Here is an 18653-nt window from a genome sequence, read left to right on the forward strand (position 1 = left end):
TAGAGCTACTTCTTTTATTGTGCAGATTGAACGTGAATAGTGGCTTTTGAGATAAAAGTTCTCTGAATGGTTAAAAAACAACCGGGCAGCACATTTTAAAAATTAAAATTGTTATGTCCATTGCATTATCTGTATGCTACAGGTTTCCCTTTCCTGTGAAACTTTATTTGTATTTTCACAACATCCATTATGATACGTTAGATTATTTCAGAAAGCACAAAAAATTATGACAAATGAACATTCTCCATCAGAATTTTACAAGTGGAAACTTACACAGAGCTTTATATTTATAACTTCTCATTCAGAACCTGAATCCTTTCTTTAGTAGCTCATGTGTTATATCACTCTTCCATTGCTAATACGGTTTCTGCTTATATTTCACCTAGTCTAGAATAACAAAATCCACTTGGGAGCTGATGTATAATTGTTAAAGGGCTACTGAGTTAATAAAATTAATAAATATGTATAAATACACAAAGAAACGACACCTTGAGATACTTAGGATCACATTTTGTATAATTCACCAAAAGAATGGTCTATTTTTGAAGTAATGAGGACACCATGTATTGAGAAATTAACTGAGAAACAGGAAAAAAACTCGCAAATTTAATACTTTGATTTAGAAACTATATCTTGGTAAGGAAACTTCTATAATTCTTAAGAAATGCATACTGAAGTGTATAGAGGTAACATGACAGCACAGCTGCGTTTTGCTTTTATAAAATCAGCAAATTTATCTTTAATTGTTTTTCACTTTGATATATTTCTATTAGCCATTAATTCTTTCTTTAAATAATCTTCCTTTATGACACAGTAATCAGAGTGAGCAAAAAAAAAAAAAATCCTTCTTTGTGGGAATGTACACACTGTTCTGAATTTTTTTTAAAGTAAGATTGGGATCCTGGATTTTAAAGTCAGCAGATCACGTATTTTGATATCAGACAGCTTATATGAGTAGCAATTTATTTTAAAGCATTAAGAATTTTATTTCCTGTAAAATATTTTTATTTTATTTTATTTTTTGTGACTTTCAAGTCTTGTTTTATATTTTTTAAAATTTTTATTGGAGTATAGTTGATTTACAATGTTGTATTAAGTTTCAGGTTACAGCAAAGTCAATCAGTTATACATATTTTTTAATTTGGTTTTGTGTTTGGCAAACCCAAAGAAAAGTCCTTTTAATGTTCTTTCCTCTGATATTTCTTGGTCACTGAATTTGAAAATAAAATAGTACCAACATTTTTATCAATAACTTTTCATTAAAAGTAACAGTAGGGCTTCCCTGGTGGCGCAGTGGTTGAGAGTCCGCCTGCCGATGCAGGGGACAAGAGTTCGTGCCCCGGTCCGGGAGGATCCCACATGCCGCGGAGCGGCTGGGCCCGTGAGCCATGGCCGCTGAGCCTGTGCGTCCGGAGCCTGTGCTCCGCAACGGGAGAGGCCACAACAGTGAGAGGCCCGCGTACCACAAAAAAAAAAAAAAAAAAAAAAAAAGTAACAGTAAAATACAATAAAAAAGTTTTTTACTACTAAAGTAGGGAAAGAAAATCACCATGGATTTCATTTTTTTGTTTAGTAATAGAATTCTATATTTATATCTAAGCATTTCCTGACAAAATGGACATATTGAACAATATGTCTTTTGGGTAAGTGTTACATAGTTGAGAAATAGGGTAAAACTGAAGAACATAAACTTCTGTATCAAACAAGAAACTAATCTCCTCTCAACCTTATTATCTAAAATAAACAATATCTGAAACTGTCTGCCAATTATCTGTAAACTATAAAATATGGGCAGCAACCGGCATTCAACTATAAGATTTTAGAATGAAGTTTGGGATGTTACAGAGAATTAGGGCCCATTCTCAGTATAGCTGACTTTTATGGATTTTCTACTTTCTTTATCAGGAGTTAGATTCTTTTTGTAAGGTCTTAAGTGATTATTTACTGAAATAAGATAACATATTCTAACAGTTATTCACCAATTCCTTTAATAAAACCCTGTTATTTCTAAATTGTTTTCCAGAGAAACAGAACCACTATTTTCATAAAGGAAGTTAATGGGGTTATAAGCCCTTTCATAATATATTAGAAACACAATTTTTTTGTTTTGCTTCCATGTGATTACTGAACTCCTATGGTACAGGATAATCCCTAGAATTAAGCCTAACCTCTACCCCATTTCTATTCCTAACTTCACAATGTTAGTATACTATACTCATGCTAGATTTATATACTAACTCTACTGTAGAGTGCTCACATAATTAATTTCATAAACGGTCTCCCTTTTGGGCCTTTAACATTATGTGTTCAAAAGTGATCTCACTTTCTGGAGCTATTCCAAAATCTAACATTGGAAGAGGCACAGCAAGTTGGCTATTTTGACACTGGTTAATATCAAAAGCTAATTACAAATAGTCAAATCCATGTAGCTCCATCCTGATTTATCTACCTGACAAAAGGACATCATGGTGTATATAGTATTACTTTTGATGCATACATAAATATGTGTAGTTGCTTGGGCCCGATTTGATTGTCTGTTGAGCTCTTATAATTAATACACCCTGGAAGGCATAAGCTTCACATGTGACCAGTTGCTGAGATATTTATTTATTCATTCATTTATTTAATATTTATTAGTTTTTAATTGAGATAACATTGGCTTGTAACATTATATAAGGTTCATGTTTACAACATTATATTTCTACTTCTGTATACACTACAGCATGCTTACCACCAAAAATTTGGTTTCCATCCATCACCGTAAACTCGACCCCCTTTACCCATTTTGTCCACCCCATGCTGTTTCCCCTCCGGTTACCACTACTCTGTTCTCTGTATCTAAGTGTTTGTTTTGGTTTCTTCATTTATTTTGTTTCTTTTTGGTTTCTTTATTTTTTATATTCCACATAGGAGTAAAATCATATGGCATTAATCTTGCTTCATCTGACCTCCTTCACTTAGCATAATATCCTCAAGGTCCATCCATGTTGTTGCAAATGGTAAGATCCCAACTTTCTTATAGCTGAGCAGTATTCCTCTGTATTTGTATACCACATCTTTTTTATCCATTCATCCATGGATGGTCACTTAGGCTGTTTCCACGTCTTGGCTATTGTAAATAATACTGCTTGAATATAGGGGTGCATATATCTTTTCAAAATTAGTGTTCTTGTATTCTTTGGATAAATACCCAGAAATGGGATAGTTGAATCATATGGTAGATTATTAATGGCCCTGGTAAAACCTTGCTCATGGAAGATTTGGAATGAGAAGACTGCTTCCTTATGGAGCACATACATCTGCAGATAGTCACGCTAACCAAAAAAGGAAACATCTGGTCTACTTTAAGCAAGGCCATAACTTCTTATTGTCTAAGGGTAGCTTGTAAGATAAGTCTCAGGGCAACTTTACTCAACTTCCTGATCAAGTGGCCAACATCATTGATGAATTAATTAATATTTTCAGCTTTTTTCCATCTATGAGGTAGAAATCCTAAAGTGATAAATTCCTATCTAAATCTATTATCTTAGTGCTCCTGCATGCAAACCTGACAACTCAAAAACAGCACTGTAGATGACACTCAAATTGTTCAATGAATTGTAGTTATTAATTGTTAAATCAATTGTAAATTGTTAAGTAAATTATTAAATGAATGAATGAGACTGTTGCAGGGGGTTAACAATAACAGCAAAAGTAAATTTTATGCAAAAACATTTTATGATCTTAAGAGTGGAAAGAGTGGAAAGTTTTCGCTTTTGTGTTGTAAACCAAAGAATTTAAAAAAGAAAAACAACTTCATTATTTTCTACCTTCCAAGTAATCTGTACTTGAAACCTGATTTGCGTGCTCAGAGTGTGGGTAACAGAAAGACAGACCATTCTGACCCACCAGCAATATGTTTTAAGTGGTACTTACAAGAGTCAACAGAAAAAAGATAATTAAAATAAGTTTGAAAGGTAGCGCTTTAATTTTATTTTCACCAAAACTAGACTACAAAATATGTCAGTGGAAGGCACTGTGCTTTACATTCGCCCAGCTCAGAACATTGTGTTTTTCATATGACTTCAAGGAGAGGAAAGAGCTGGTCACAGATACTCATTGAATTACTTTTATAATATTATAGTTCTAGAATTCTGCCCAGATGGAGTCTAATAACTCCAGATAGAATTGCTGGAAGAATTATCTGAGTAAGATAATTTGATTCCGAATCCCAAATCCTGCCCTAATATTTGCATATTTGTTCACCATAAGTATAATTTTTTGTGATATTTCTCCCAGGAGCAATGTATAAACTATCCTGTTCTTAAAAGGTCGAATCCCTAACTGTGTTATATGGAGATATCCATAAATTAGCAGAGTGACTGATTCCAAAATGCTTCCACACTCATTCTTGATAAGCTGGATTCAGGGGTCTCTCAATCTAATAACCCACCTATGAAATCGGTGAGACTTAACCAATCCTTAACTATTTGGTTTACTATGTTTTACTTAACCAAAAAATGGTCAGTTTGGGCTTCCCTGGTGGCGCAGTGGTTGAGAGTCCGCCTGCCGATGCAGGGGACAGGGGTTCGTGCCCCAGTCAGGGAAGATCCCACATGCCGCGGAGCGGCTGGGCCCTTGAGCCATGGCCGCTGAGCCTGCGCGTCCGGAGCCTGTGCTCCGCAACGGGAGAGGCCACAACAGTGAGAGGCCCGCGTACCGCAAAAAAAAAAAAAAAAAAAGGTCAATTTAAGGCTTTTCATGGAATATATTGATCTGTTCTTAGTCTTTGATTTCACCGATGGGAATCATTTATAGGTTAGGCTGCTTCTATGATCTCAGTATTGATTGAAGGCTTCAAATATGCTTTCAGAATTCTTATCGATGTAATATTAAGAAAATCAAATGGGTCAGAAATGGCTCTCTTGACACAGAACATTCTTATTTTTAAGGTATTAAAATAAGTTCAGGTTCTTTGGTTTATCTTTATGTATTTGTACCTGCATAACTTGATATATCTTTTAGATGGAGTATCTCTATGCCATGTTGACACAGAATACAAGAAAACAAACATTTAGCAACTTAGTCCGTTTCATAGCTAACATATACCCAGAATTCAATATGCAGTAGTCCGAATCAATAGTAAAATAAATATTTTAAGAGTCCTTTTGCACCTTTTGCAATTCTTACCTTGAAAACTATCCAGATTATCCTACCATGCTTTAGGTAAAGTGCAGAAGGTTTCATCTGGTGTATGAGAGAAGAGTATTCTTCACAGTGGTCTCTTTGAACACTGATAATGACTGCACTCATTGGACTAATTTCATCAGTCCCTCCTCTATCTAGGATCTCATTCAAATGGCCAGTCCATAACTTTCAGAAAAGTCAACCAACTGGGCCTCTAATCTTTATCAGCCTGTGTCCATAGTCAAAATGCAGTTATCTACTCCTTAGCTTCACCTACCTATTATTAGATCCTCTTGCTGTGGAGTGCTTTTTGGAGGGTTTCTTCTTTCCATTGTCACTTCAAAACTCCTCTTACATTGTCGATTAATTCTCTTGTACCCTCAGCCTCATCATAAAATTCTTCCTCTCCTTCTCTGCTTTTCCTGAGACTTATGACTGCACCCTGTCCTCTTCCCAAAGACTCAGTTTCTCTGGTAACTTTCTCAAACAGAGTTGGTTCAACTCTTCCATACTTCATAAGTCTTAGGTTTTGATGTCAATGCCCTCATTTTCTGAGGTCCCCTTTGCCACTTTCAGACAATAATTTGTCTAGCTGTGACAGGAAAATTCCTTCTCTTCAGTGTCCATTCTATTTGGCTATTCCACCCATAACTTTCTCTCACTTCTGGCATCTTACAACCTCTCAATCCCCACTCACCACACATCTCCCTTTATTAAGGACTCTGTATTTTTCCGCTGCCCTTTTCTGCAAAATGTCAACTTCTGAGTAATCAAAACAGCCACTTTCTATACCTGAGCTAATGAAAATTACTGGATAGGAAACTGTAGATTGTGTATACTAATTTCTTTTAAAAAACAGTAACCTATTTGAAGTCCTCAGCTCTGGTCTATGCATTTCTCTATTCTTAGTACCTATGATTTTCCCTCTTACCATCTATCCAATATTTTTTCCTCTCTTCTCATGTCCCCAAAGACCATGACTATCCTGCTGAGTTTCAGCTTAAAATGTTACCTTTTCCAAAGGAAACACATTCTTTTTTTTTTTTTTTTTTTTTTGCAGTACGTGGGCCTCTCACTGTTGTGGCCTCTCCTGTTGCAGAGCACAGGCTCCGGACGCGCAGGCTCAGCGGCCATGGCTCATGGGCCCAGCTGCTCTGCGGCATGTGGGATCTTCCCGGACCGGGGCACGAACCCATGTCCCCTGCATCTGCAGGCGGACTCTCAACCACTGCGCCACCAGGGAAGCCCGGAAACACATTCTTATGTTTGAGTTCCTTCACCTCGATCCCTCATGCTTTCCAGCAAACATATACCTGCAGCTTTTCTTACTGGCTTTTTCCTAGTATCAAAAGATGTGTCTTCTGATATTAATCTGATCTTCTTTTCTCCTCCAGGAACCTAAATAATTAGTTCAGAGATCTTCAATCTGTGATGAACACTAACTCTCTCCTTTGTCAGTTGTGGACACTTTTGTAAAGTATAGCAAAAATGAATTAATATAAAAATAAAATTTTAAAAACCAAGACACATGTAATACAAGCCTTCTGCTTATCCCTTATCCTCTTGGATATGGTGGTGATATCATATTACTATAATTACTAGATTATGTTTTCCTCAGAACTGTTAACTTCTTCTACACTAGTTTTACTCTGTATATTTAGAAACAATAAAATTTCTCATTTCCTCCAAAGTGTTTTAAATTGAAAAAGAATCTTCACTTCCTAGGTACTTTCCTAATTTTTTTTTCCTTTATATTCTTCTCAGTTTAGCTTCTCAAAAAAACTCTCCTCACTGGAACTTTGAGACAGAAAGAGAGCAGGCCTGCCCTAGTGGGTAAAGTGGTTTTCTTTTCACAGTTACATGTGCAAATTACCACCTGCTACAAAATCCGACTTCCTGAAGGACGTATGTGTCATAGCTACCCTGTACTTCTTTCCTTCTCCCTCCTCCCCACATATTAGGGGAATGTAGAGATATTTAAGGCTGACTTCATTTCCTGAAATGTGGGAATGAAACTTTAAAAAAAATGTGCATCTATTTGAGCATTCTTTTTGAAGTGGCACAGATATTACATCATTGGAACTATAGAGAAGGCTATGCTTTATCACATAACTCTGCGGTAAACTAAACAGTACTTATAAGGTCATAACAACCACATACTTACAGAAGTGTAGTTATGGAATAGAATATACTAGTTATCAATCATGATTGTCAAAGATATATAGCTAACTATGCATGTGTTATTTTGATCATGCCCATATAGTTCTTTAACAAACATATATGTATATATAATAAAAAAAATTTAACTATTTTAGTTGTAAAAAAATTGTCATGTTTCTTAACTATGATTTATCTTGACTATCACCTAGATTTTAGGAATTTGTTTCATTACTTTGATACTGTAAAATATATCAGCCATTTCCAGTCATACATATTTTTACATAGGATTTTAATTCCTTATACTAAACATTTAGAAAAAGCATCTCTTCATGCAAAAATTGCTCTGTTAGCCTTAGTAGCCTGAGAAAAAGCAAAGATCATGAGTGTTGAAGAAAACATAAGAAAAATGATAAAATAATATGGATTCTTTGAAGATTTCTGGTAGGAAATGATAGGAAACAGTTATAGTGGAAACTATAAAAGTACAAACCTTGAAAACTGGGAAGCACAATGTCTGATGGTACAGTTTGCTCAGCAAATGTTTTTTCTCCCACAGAGGTTATTCATCTAACAGTGAATTTGCATAAATGGGTCAATGTTAATGAGTACCTAACTGAGATAGAGCATTTCTACTAAGATCACTCATTTTCCTTGGAATTTCAAGTCAGCGTCATCTGACGAATGGCAATAGGTCAGAAATAAAAAATGCTTATGATAGGTTACATTTTGTTAACTGAATATACCCAAATCTTCACATTTTTAAAACTCCTTAGGAAAAAGTAGTACATCTTTTTAACTTATATGAGGACTGTGTAGTATAACAGAACATCTAATTATTGGACAATGCCCTAGAAAAACGAAAAAGCAAGCATAAACCCCATGTGTTTAATTTACTTTAAGAAGTAGCTTACACATTGGGAAAATAAAATTACAAATGAATATTGAAAATGGTCCTATTAAGAAGAGAGTTGACTGGATTAGTACTACGGAAAAGAAAGTAATTAAATTAAACAATTTAAGACCGTTGTCAGGCTTCCCTGGTGGCGCAGTGGTTGAGAGTCCGCCTGCCGATGCAGGGGACACAAGTTCGTGCCCTGGTCTGGGAAGATCCCACATGCCGCAGAGCGGCTGGGCCCGTGAGCCATGGCCGCTGAGCCTGCGCGTCCGGAGCCTGTGCTCCGCAACGGGAGAGGCCATAACAGTGAGAGGCCCGAGTACCGCAAAAAAAAAAAAAAAAGTATTCTAGTTTTTATTACTACGTAGTTTATTTCCTCAGTATACAAAATCAATCACATGAATTTATGCCTTTTTGAAAAATATACCATACAAAGAAATAGAGAAATGTACCTAATGTTATTAAGAACAGATATTTTATTTTTGAGACTTCAAGTCAGAAATTTGTATTTTAAAATTAATCTAAAAAATGAACACTCTTAAAACAGAGAGACCACTTCAGTGTACAATCTCTGGTAACTGAACTATAAAAGCAAATAAAGTAGAGGGTGTTTAAACTCATTTTATATATTCTGTAAATTGTTTTCCCATAGATAGTATCTTGTAGATATTACATAGTCAATAAACAACAGTTGAATTGCTTTGAAATTATCAAGTAATATGACATAGTTTTCCATTCTATTCATATATCAGCCAGAAAGAATTTTTGTACTAATTTTCAGTTAATCAAGTTCTATTAACTTGTCCACTAGTGGTCTCTTGATAATATATTTTTAAGTATACCCCCAAAATAATATTATATATTGTTATATCTTCCATTTTCTATACATTCTGTGAGAAAGAATCTGTTTCAATATTTTTGGTCTCACATTCATGTAATTTGTTAAATTCACAAGTGATGATAAATGTTTTGCATCTCAACCAATTTTTTTGGCTGAAAATATTGAAAGTTGTAGCGTTTGTAGTATGGTAAAAACCTTTAAAATTTGTCATATACATTTGCATGGAACATTAAATTGCTTCACACCTAATATATAGTTTTCAAATCTTTGAGCAATTATTTTGTTAAGTACCAAAGTTAAGATGAAATCAAAAGACACTTACTAACCACAAGTTTTGCCATGTAAGGACTTAAAAAACTTGTCTATTGGGGAAATGCATAATTTCAAACCATAAGACTGAAGTTCTGCATTAATCAGTTTCTAAAAATTTGCCTTAGCTTTTCAACTAAAAGAAAGAAAATGGGGTAAATGAACTCTGAAGTACATTCTACACATAAAATTCCATAATATCTTTACTTTAGAAATAAGAAGTACAAATTTTTAAAAAGTGAAACACACAAGGAAGCCAACATCTCGCACACACCCCCACTCCCACACCCCCACACACACGCCAAATGGAAGAGAAACCAGAGGTGAAACATTATTTTATATAAGTAATTTCCCTACGCCTTTGTTGATGAAACACATAAATAAAAGTATAATAAAACTAATGATAATATAAATGCATGGTAAAATAAAATGTGGCAGAGGCCATCATATTTAGATAAATTGCACAGTGTCTTTCTCAACATCCCCAGCCTCCATTCATCATGTATGAATGGTCATGTGCAACCAGCACATTCTACCATTTACCAGAAGTCAACAGGGGAAACAAGAGAAAGGGAAGCTGACTTCTGAAAGAAACTGTTAAGATGAAAATGCTTCTTCATAATTTTTTAGTAGTGGCCATCAGAGTTACAACAGGCATTGGCATGTCAGCTAGCTGCTCTGGCTAGATGAGCCAGTCAAATTTGAAATATTAATTTATTTGAGTGGATTTGTGTCACTGATGCTCTGGAAGAGGAAGTGGTGCTGGTTCACTGTCTTGGCAAATGCCTTGGAAAGAAAGCACTAAATACATGATTTTGGGTATGAAGCCAGTAAAATAGAACTAAGAATCTTAGTGAATAAATCACCTTATGACATTTGATGAAACCTAATAAGTGAGAAAGATATATTATTATTGCAACCTCCTAAAAAGAAACTAAAACTTTATTATTTGGGGTTTTTTCTGGCCATGCCATGAGGTTTGCGGGATCTTAGTTCCCCCACCAGGGATTGAACGAGGGCCCCCTGCAGTGGAAGCTCAGAGTCCTAACCACTGGACAACCAGAGAATTCCCAGAAACTAAAACTTTAAAAATATGCAAGAGTTGGAAAAGTTGCTAGCGACCCAAGAAACATTTGAGTAAGATTTGATCTATTGGAAAATGGCATGGTTTCAGATATACTAGTTGGACACCTTCCAGAACTAAGCATGCACTATAATGCTTCATCAGTTCAGATAATAGTGCATCACGGTATCTGGCAGACCAACCAAAGTGTTGAAAATACTTAAGTATCAGAATTATTATAAGAAGCACATAAACTGATATATGTGGAAGGACCCTTAAAAGTGGTAAGCCATTTTTGTATAAATTTAGTTTTTCTTATCACCAAAACCCACCTAACGGGCTTCCCTGGTGGAGCAGTGGTTGAGAGTCCGCCTGCCGATGCAGGGAACGCGTGTTCGCGCCCCGGTCCGGGAAGATCCCACACGCCGCAGAGCGGCTGGGCCCGTGAGCCATGGCCCCTGAGCCTGCGCGTCCGGAGCAGGTGCTCAGCAACGGGAGAGGCCACAACAGTGAGAGACCCGCGTACCGCAAAAAAAACAAAAAACAAAAAACCACCTATCAAATAATGGCTCTATGCAGAATACAATGTTAGGCTCAGGATTCTTCAGTGCTCATGGCATCACCTTCACCACACACTCACACACACAAACTCTTTTTTCTCCAGAGACCACCCACCTGTTTTAAGCAGGATTCATTTTTCTCTAGACCTGCTGCAGAACTCTCATAATTGTTGTTTCCTTTAACACATCTTGTAGTAGTCATACTTAGTTTATACCTTTATTTGGGGTGGGAAAATGGTTAGGGCAGTAGGGACATGGGTGAGATCATCTTTCTCTTCTACTCCTTTAACAATAGCTTGTCTGGGTATAGAATTCTAGATTGAAAATCACTTCCTTCACTTTATTTGAAGACTTGACTCCATTCCTCCCACTGTCTAGTGAAACTGTATTTTTCCCCAATTATGAATTTAATTTCTTTAGTGAAAAGAAGAGGAATTGTACATGGGGATAAGTGAAAACTGCCCTAATTCTTTGTGTGTGTGTGGGTGTAAGGGGGTGAGAGATGGGTTATGAGTAATGACTCACAGAGTTGTCATTTGACCTTAAATTAAGCACCCTTCCTATGTTAACCCTACGGCTCAATTACATCCTGCCTTATGCATTCTAACTCCAACTCCAAATGTCTCAGAGGTTTCACAGTACAGATTGGCTCTCACTTCCTTTGCAGACCCTTCTGTAGCATATTCCAGAATGTGATTTTCTCTCCTTGTGCCAGCCCTCGTTCTGTTCCCTTTGGTTTTCAATCTTTTAAAAACTTTGAGGACTTTCTCTTCTAGATAAGAGTCTCCTGTTCTTGTTCCCTTCTGTTTTATACATGCATTCCTTTTTCACTTTGATTGTTTAATCGTGCTGGAGTCTTAAGAGGGACAGAAGGCCCACCTATGTGTCTTATCTATCTTCTGGAATCAGAAATCTTTATTTTATAATGTATCCTTTCTGTAAACCCCTAATATAAAAGGACTTACACAACTCAAATTCATAGTTACATATTCTTTCTGGACTGACTGATTTGTTCCAATGAGCTGTTGATCTAGTCAAATGCCAATAACTCATTGATTAGTTTATCTCTGTAGCATATTTTTCAGCCTCTAAGTTACCCACTCTCAATAATTCTCCTTGTAAGTAGTTTGTATTTCATGCACATATTTAAAAATATATTTAGAATCACTTTGTCAAGTCCCTCTCCCATTCATAAAATTGTGTTAGGCTTTGTGTTCACAAGAAAATATTTAACATCCAATTTTATTGAAAATATACTGTCATTTAGAAACACATTTGCATCCTTTCTCCTTCTTGCTCTTACAGCATGACATGTCTCTTTTTTCTGTTTTTTTTTTAATCTTACTATATGCTCAGTGACCTTGCTTTATTAATTATCCCTTTTCTTCCTTCTCAGACTCTTCTCTATATTTTTTCCTCATCAGCATTTAAGCATGCTTAAATCTTTACTACATGTATTTTAAAAATTGTACAGTGTACCTATATTCTACTCCATCCACTTTAATAACATCTACTTCTCAAATATACTAAAAATGTGTTAACACGTTCTTCACTTTTTCTCCTTATATTCAACTTTTAAACATTTTGGAACCTGGTGTCACCTATCTATCAACTGAAGACATTCATGGTAAAATTGGCATAGATCTCATGTTGCCATCATTGAACAATTTCCAAATCTCATTTGCTTGACCTTCCTTCATATTCACCAAGTTATATCTACTCCTTCTTGACACTGTTTTCTGTTTCTGGTAATTCAATGTTCCTCATTGCTCCTTGTTTACTCGCATTTCTCTGGTCAATTCTATTCAGTGTCCTTAAGCTACACATTCTCTGCTTTCTCTAGGAGTTGAAATTACTCAGTTTCCACTCTACACACTTTCCCTAAGGGATCCTTCCACATCCATAACTTCAACTAATACTTATAGTCAGGGGACTCCATTACCTTGACCTGTACTGAAGACAACCCTCTTAATTTTAAAACCCACAATCCAGTCACTCTGAAGATGTCCAAAATTGTATCTCCCACCTTCCACATCCCAGCTGAATTCTTTGCAGGGACGAATACATATCAAGCCTCAAAGTAGCCTTTCATCAGTGTTATGCCAGACTTACTCTGTTCCCTCACCCTCCACATTCAATTACTAACTACATCTTATAAATCTTCCTCTGTAGAAGTTCTTAAATTTCAAAATCCTTAATTCAGACAATCTTCATCTTTCACATGGGTTATTTCAAAACTTCCTAAATTATTTGCATCTCTCTAGATTTGCCTTCCTGTACCCTGCAACTAGAGTTTTCTTTCTAAAACACAAATATGATGACATCACTTTCCTGGTTAGGAATCTTCAACAATGCTCCAATTGCTCCTTTGACTTAAAGGCCAAAGTCCTAAGTGTAGCATATATGGCCCTTCATGATTCGGCCACTGCTTACTTCTCAAGCCGCCTATATCCCTTCCTCTTAGTCTCCACATTATTTACTTCTGGTCATCATATTTGAACACTTCTATAATTCTCTCTTGCCACTGTCTCCATAAACTTGATGGGGAGGATCATATCTTACTGTCTTAGTATCTCAAAGTCTTTGGTACACTGTTAATTATAATAAACATGTTGAATGACTAGAGAATGGATGAGTGAAATTTACTACCTGTTAATATTCATTTAGTTTCAGGTCTATATAAAATAAATAGCACACAAAGATTGCAATACTGGTGTCACTCAAAAATAAGTTGTATCATTTAAAAAATCTGAATGATTTCAATCTGATATTTATTTTCCTATTAATTCCTGTAGAAACTAAGTGAAATATACGTTTTATTGTCATTGTTTGAGTATCAATAGTGCTTGCATAATGAGTGTGTAAAATAAACTAGTGATTAAATTTTGATTACACATAATAAGTGTATGAAAGTAATTTTAATTACATTTATGGTCATTTTCATATGTTCTATAATCATAAAATTGTTATTAAACAGAAGAACTTGGTTTCTATGGTTTGAATGCATGCTCTGCTTGCAGAATTTTTAAAATATTGCAGGATTGGCAATATTCTTTTTATGATGGTGCAGACTGTTTTGAGTTTTTGAGACTGTTGGATCCAACAACATAAATCCCACTGTGTTTTAAGGCATTCCAGAACCAGTATGAATTTGAGCTAATGGGCTAACCCTGTAACAGACACCTAGGCTGAGCCAAAATTCACTCTAAAAAACTGTAGATTTGGATGTATCCCTATAGAATTGGCAAGAGTTAAACTCAATAGAATTCAGTATTTCTGACAAGTTCTAAATGGAGGAGTCCAAAAGGTTATTATTATCTGTGCTTTCACCCAGCATTCAAACTCACAAATCACTGTCATGTTTTCTGCTAAAATCATCATCGATTCTGGACTCCACAGGATTTCATTCATTTGGTATATTTATGTAGTATAAGAGTTTATAGAAGAGAATATTTTTGTATTATGCTCAGTAGTTTATTTAGAAAGAAAAACATGAATTGTTATTTAAGACTAACAAGGGTGAAAAGTTTTAATATGTCTACCTCTATAGGTATATTTCTGTAACCACTTTTCCTAAAGCTCTTCAAAAAGAATCAGCATTTCCTAAAGGAAATGTTCTAATCTCATTCAATTACATGTAGATGTCCAGTTTTCCCAGCACCACTTATTGAAGAGACTGTCTTTTTTCCATTGTATATTCTTGCCTCCTTTGTTGTAGATTAATTGACCGTAAGTGCATGGATTTATTTCTGGGCTCTCTATTTTGTTCCATTCATCTAGGTGTCTGTTTTTTGTGCCAGTACCATGCTACTTTGATTCCTATAGCATTGTCTTAAGTCAGGGAGCATAACACCTCTAGCTTTGCTCTCTTTTCTCAAGATTGTTTTGGCAATTTGGGAATAAATGCCAAAACATTTGGCCAAAGAGAATAAATGCCTTGACCATCACAATTATAAAAATCAAGGACTAGTATTTCCTCCGCCTTAGATGATTGTCTCATTACCATGATGAATTTCTCTGACTCTGTACCTGGCTTTTTACTTTCAAAATACTCTGAGAGGTGTGTCTGTGCATGTGTGTGTGTGTTTATTTGTCTTACATTTGTAATACATCTATTTATCTTTGACACCCTGATCATCTTGAATAACAGAGACATTTGGGGGTTTATATTTTGTTTAAACCAGTTTAAATTAATCTAAAATCTGCTAGCTAAATCTCTCACTGTGCCCCTACAATGATATGTGTATATCTTACCTAGTCAGGCCGTAAAGTATGTAAGGAAAAAGCATAATAACACATTTTGGCTTTTGCACATTTTTTGAATTGAAACCTGGATTTATTCACTCTTTGAAGTATCAAAATTTAAATGCACAAACCCTAAAGACTGTCAAATTGTTCATCATAATTTATAAAAACTATTTTAAAAAATATTCATTGACGTTAATAGAAAAATGCTTATCTTCTTGGCAATTAAAGTGGATGATGTACTTTCGACAGAAAATTCAGGTTCTACTTGTCACTATGAAAGATTAAAAAACAAATATGTTTTCCACTGTGACATAATTGTAATGATATTATTAAATATACACACCAGAGTTTACTACAAAGTACGATTCGGTTTAATTCTAAGGGCAATAAACATTCTTTTAGATAAAGATAAGGCAATTTTGCATTTAAAAATAATCCTTGCTCTTTATTAATAGTTTTGTCTTAATTTATAGTTACTTAAATTTACTATATAAACTTGTCCTTAAATCCTTAAATGATAGAAATGGTTTGTGATGCATTCCTTTTTTTACATTTTGGAGATTATATATATAAATATATAGAGACATATTTATACATATATAATATATATATATTTCCCTAAAGACAGAAGACAATAGCTATAAATTAGAATGTGCAGAAAACTTAATTACATTTTTCAGCAAAACATTTTTTTCTTTATTTAACAGAAAAGAACTTTATACTTATATAAAAAATATAAGCTGGAAAAACAAAGTAGCTTTTTACTACACTTAATAACATAGAGTTTTAATCTTTCTAATAGACTTCTTTATTAATAATGAAAAGTGAAAAGGGGGCTAATCTGTAATATTCACAAACAGAAATGTAATTTTCAAATGACACATCTATGCATATAGAATGAGCTCAAAAATAAAAACAATAAGTAGTGCTCACCATGAGTCATGTTTTCACCACCACTTATTCTTTTAAACTTCTTTAAAATATCTCATCATTTCATCATTTAAACAAAAAGCTTTAAAGTGGCCATGGTTGCCTGTGAATTTCTTGCCCTTTTTTTCATCTTCTCTACAACTTTGTCTAACTCCTTTACAAATTTGGTCTCAGCATAGCCTTTACTTCCTCTAGATAACCTTCCCTGTGTCCCTTGGGATTGTATTGGAAATCCTTCCTTATGTGTTTCACAGCACCCTTATGCTTTATTTTAGCACTTATCATGATGAAACACAATTGACTCTGTTTGTCCTCTTCATAAGACAGTGTGTTCATGTACAAAATGACTATGATTTGTTTTTCATTATATTTCTAGTACTTTATATGTATTTTTAGCTTTACATACAGCTGGGTAAATATTTGTTGAATTGAAAATAATAAGAATTTAAACAAATTTGCAAGATCATGTATCTAGCTGATTTCACTCCATACTGTTTCCAGGATACATTTATACCACCCTAAGACATACTCAAATGAGCCATTATAAACACATCAGGACATGACATCCAACCTAATTTCTAAATCTCACCGCCTAGAATAAACTGTGCCAATGACAACACTTCGTATTATATCATCATCTCTCAAAACCAATTAAACCATTCTTTCCAGAAACAGAAAACCTCTGTTTTCTCACTTTATTGAGATCTGGAAGTGACAAAAAAAGAGGTGGTAAGTAGACTATGCTATCACACCAATATTGCTCAAGGTTATGGGCACAGGCACATTTTTCATGGAGCGATTCTTAAGGAAAAACTTCTAGTCATTCAGAATGGTGATCTAAAGTTAGTCTACAGAAGAAATATGACAAAAGCAAGTACCTAAAACAGTGCTTTGAGAAATAATAGGAAAAGCCAAGACTAATTCTTTCAGAGTCAAAAGCAGGTTTTGTACAAAAGAACAGTAGAAAGAAAAGGTCAAAGAGAAAAGATATACTCCTTAGTTTTGTTGGTGAGGAGGTCAATAAACTTGGTAAAAAGTATTTATGAAGCTAGCATAGGCAATAAACAAACAAACAAAAAAGGCAGAAGACAAATTATGAGAAAAGTAGCAATAATTTTTAGTCAAATATTTTTAAGTTAAAGGGTTAATATAATTAATGTGCAAAAATGTATTACAAAGATACAAGGGAGGTGCCAAGATTCAAATAGAAAATTATGCAAAGATTATAACTATGCAAAGATTTTTCCATGAAAGAAAAAAATTATCTGATAAAAAATACAAATAGTGTTCAATCTCTGAATAATGAAAAATTATAAAATAATTTTGAAATGAGATGTCATGTCTCACCAATAATATAGGTTAGTTTGTAATACTTCTTTTCTAATGAAGACTTGGAAAAATGGATTCATTCACGGTTGGAATATAAATTGGTATAACACTTAGCTAAAAAATTGACAACAATGCATCAATATTTCAAAATATTCCATATACTTTGAAATAATAACATGTAAGGGTCAGCTGTGTGAAAATACTCAGGCCTGTGTTCAAATATTTATCTGTGGCTCTCAGGACACATCAGTGAACAAAACAAAGATGTCCACTTTCATAAAGCTTACATTCTAATGGTGGAGAAGGGGGTACACAGATAACACAAATAAACAACAACAAAAAAACTTAAATCATGTAGTATATTAGAAAAGAGATTATAAGTTTTATGGCAAACAAAGTTGGAAAAGAAGAGCAATATCAGAGAGATCAGTAAATGCAAGTGGCTTGGCTAGAGGGGGGCAAAGGTTGAGCACCTACAGTATAAATTGGGATCATCAGGGTAGGCAGGCCTCATGGAGAAGAGGCTTGAATGAAGTGGCAGAGTTAGTCAATTCTGGAAGAAGGAATCACAGTGAGAGAGCTCAGTCAATGAATGTAAAGGCCCTAATGTGGCTGCATAGCTGGCACATTCAAAAATTGCTAGGCTACCAATGTGGCTATAACGGAGGGAGTAGAAAAGTTTTCCTCAAAAATAGTCAAGGAAGTAATGATTGTGGAGTGTGTATGTGTGTTGATTTTGTGGAGGAAAACAAGAACCTGACTGATGTCAAAAAGTTAGCTAATCCTAATGGTGGTAGGAACGGACACTGAGGAAAAATGAGCTAAGCACAGAGATGAGCTGGTAAAGAGCCTGGAAGTGAGAGACCCTGGTATGCAAGAAACTTTTAAAGAAATTCAGTATGAAGTATCAAAATGCTGAGTAATGAAAAGGAGAGAAAATCGGGATGGAAAGGATGGGCTGTGATGAAAGATGATATTGAAAGTCAAATATGAATGGCTTTAGAAGCCTTATTTAGGAAAATAAGAATGTTACCCTACGAGTTTTGAAAAGGGGAATGAAATGACCAGATACCAATTTTTAAAAATATCACTCCAGTAATGACATTGGAGAAGGATTTGTAAAGGAGAAAATATAGCTAAAATGATATCGAC

At 34.8% G+C, this 18653-nt stretch overlaps 1 protein-coding gene across 1 annotated transcript in view; it reads right to left on the bottom strand.

The window, feature by feature from the left end:
• Nucleotides 1–18653, bottom strand: part of HCN1 (hyperpolarization activated cyclic nucleotide gated potassium channel 1) — a 432442-nt gene that overhangs the window by 232560 nt on the left and 181229 nt on the right. The window lies entirely within an intron of this gene.

The sequence above is a fragment of the Globicephala melas genome, chromosome 3 (genome assembly GCF_963455315.2).
Source record: "Globicephala melas chromosome 3, mGloMel1.2, whole genome shotgun sequence".
Taxonomy (NCBI): Eukaryota; Metazoa; Chordata; class Mammalia; order Artiodactyla; family Delphinidae; genus Globicephala; species Globicephala melas.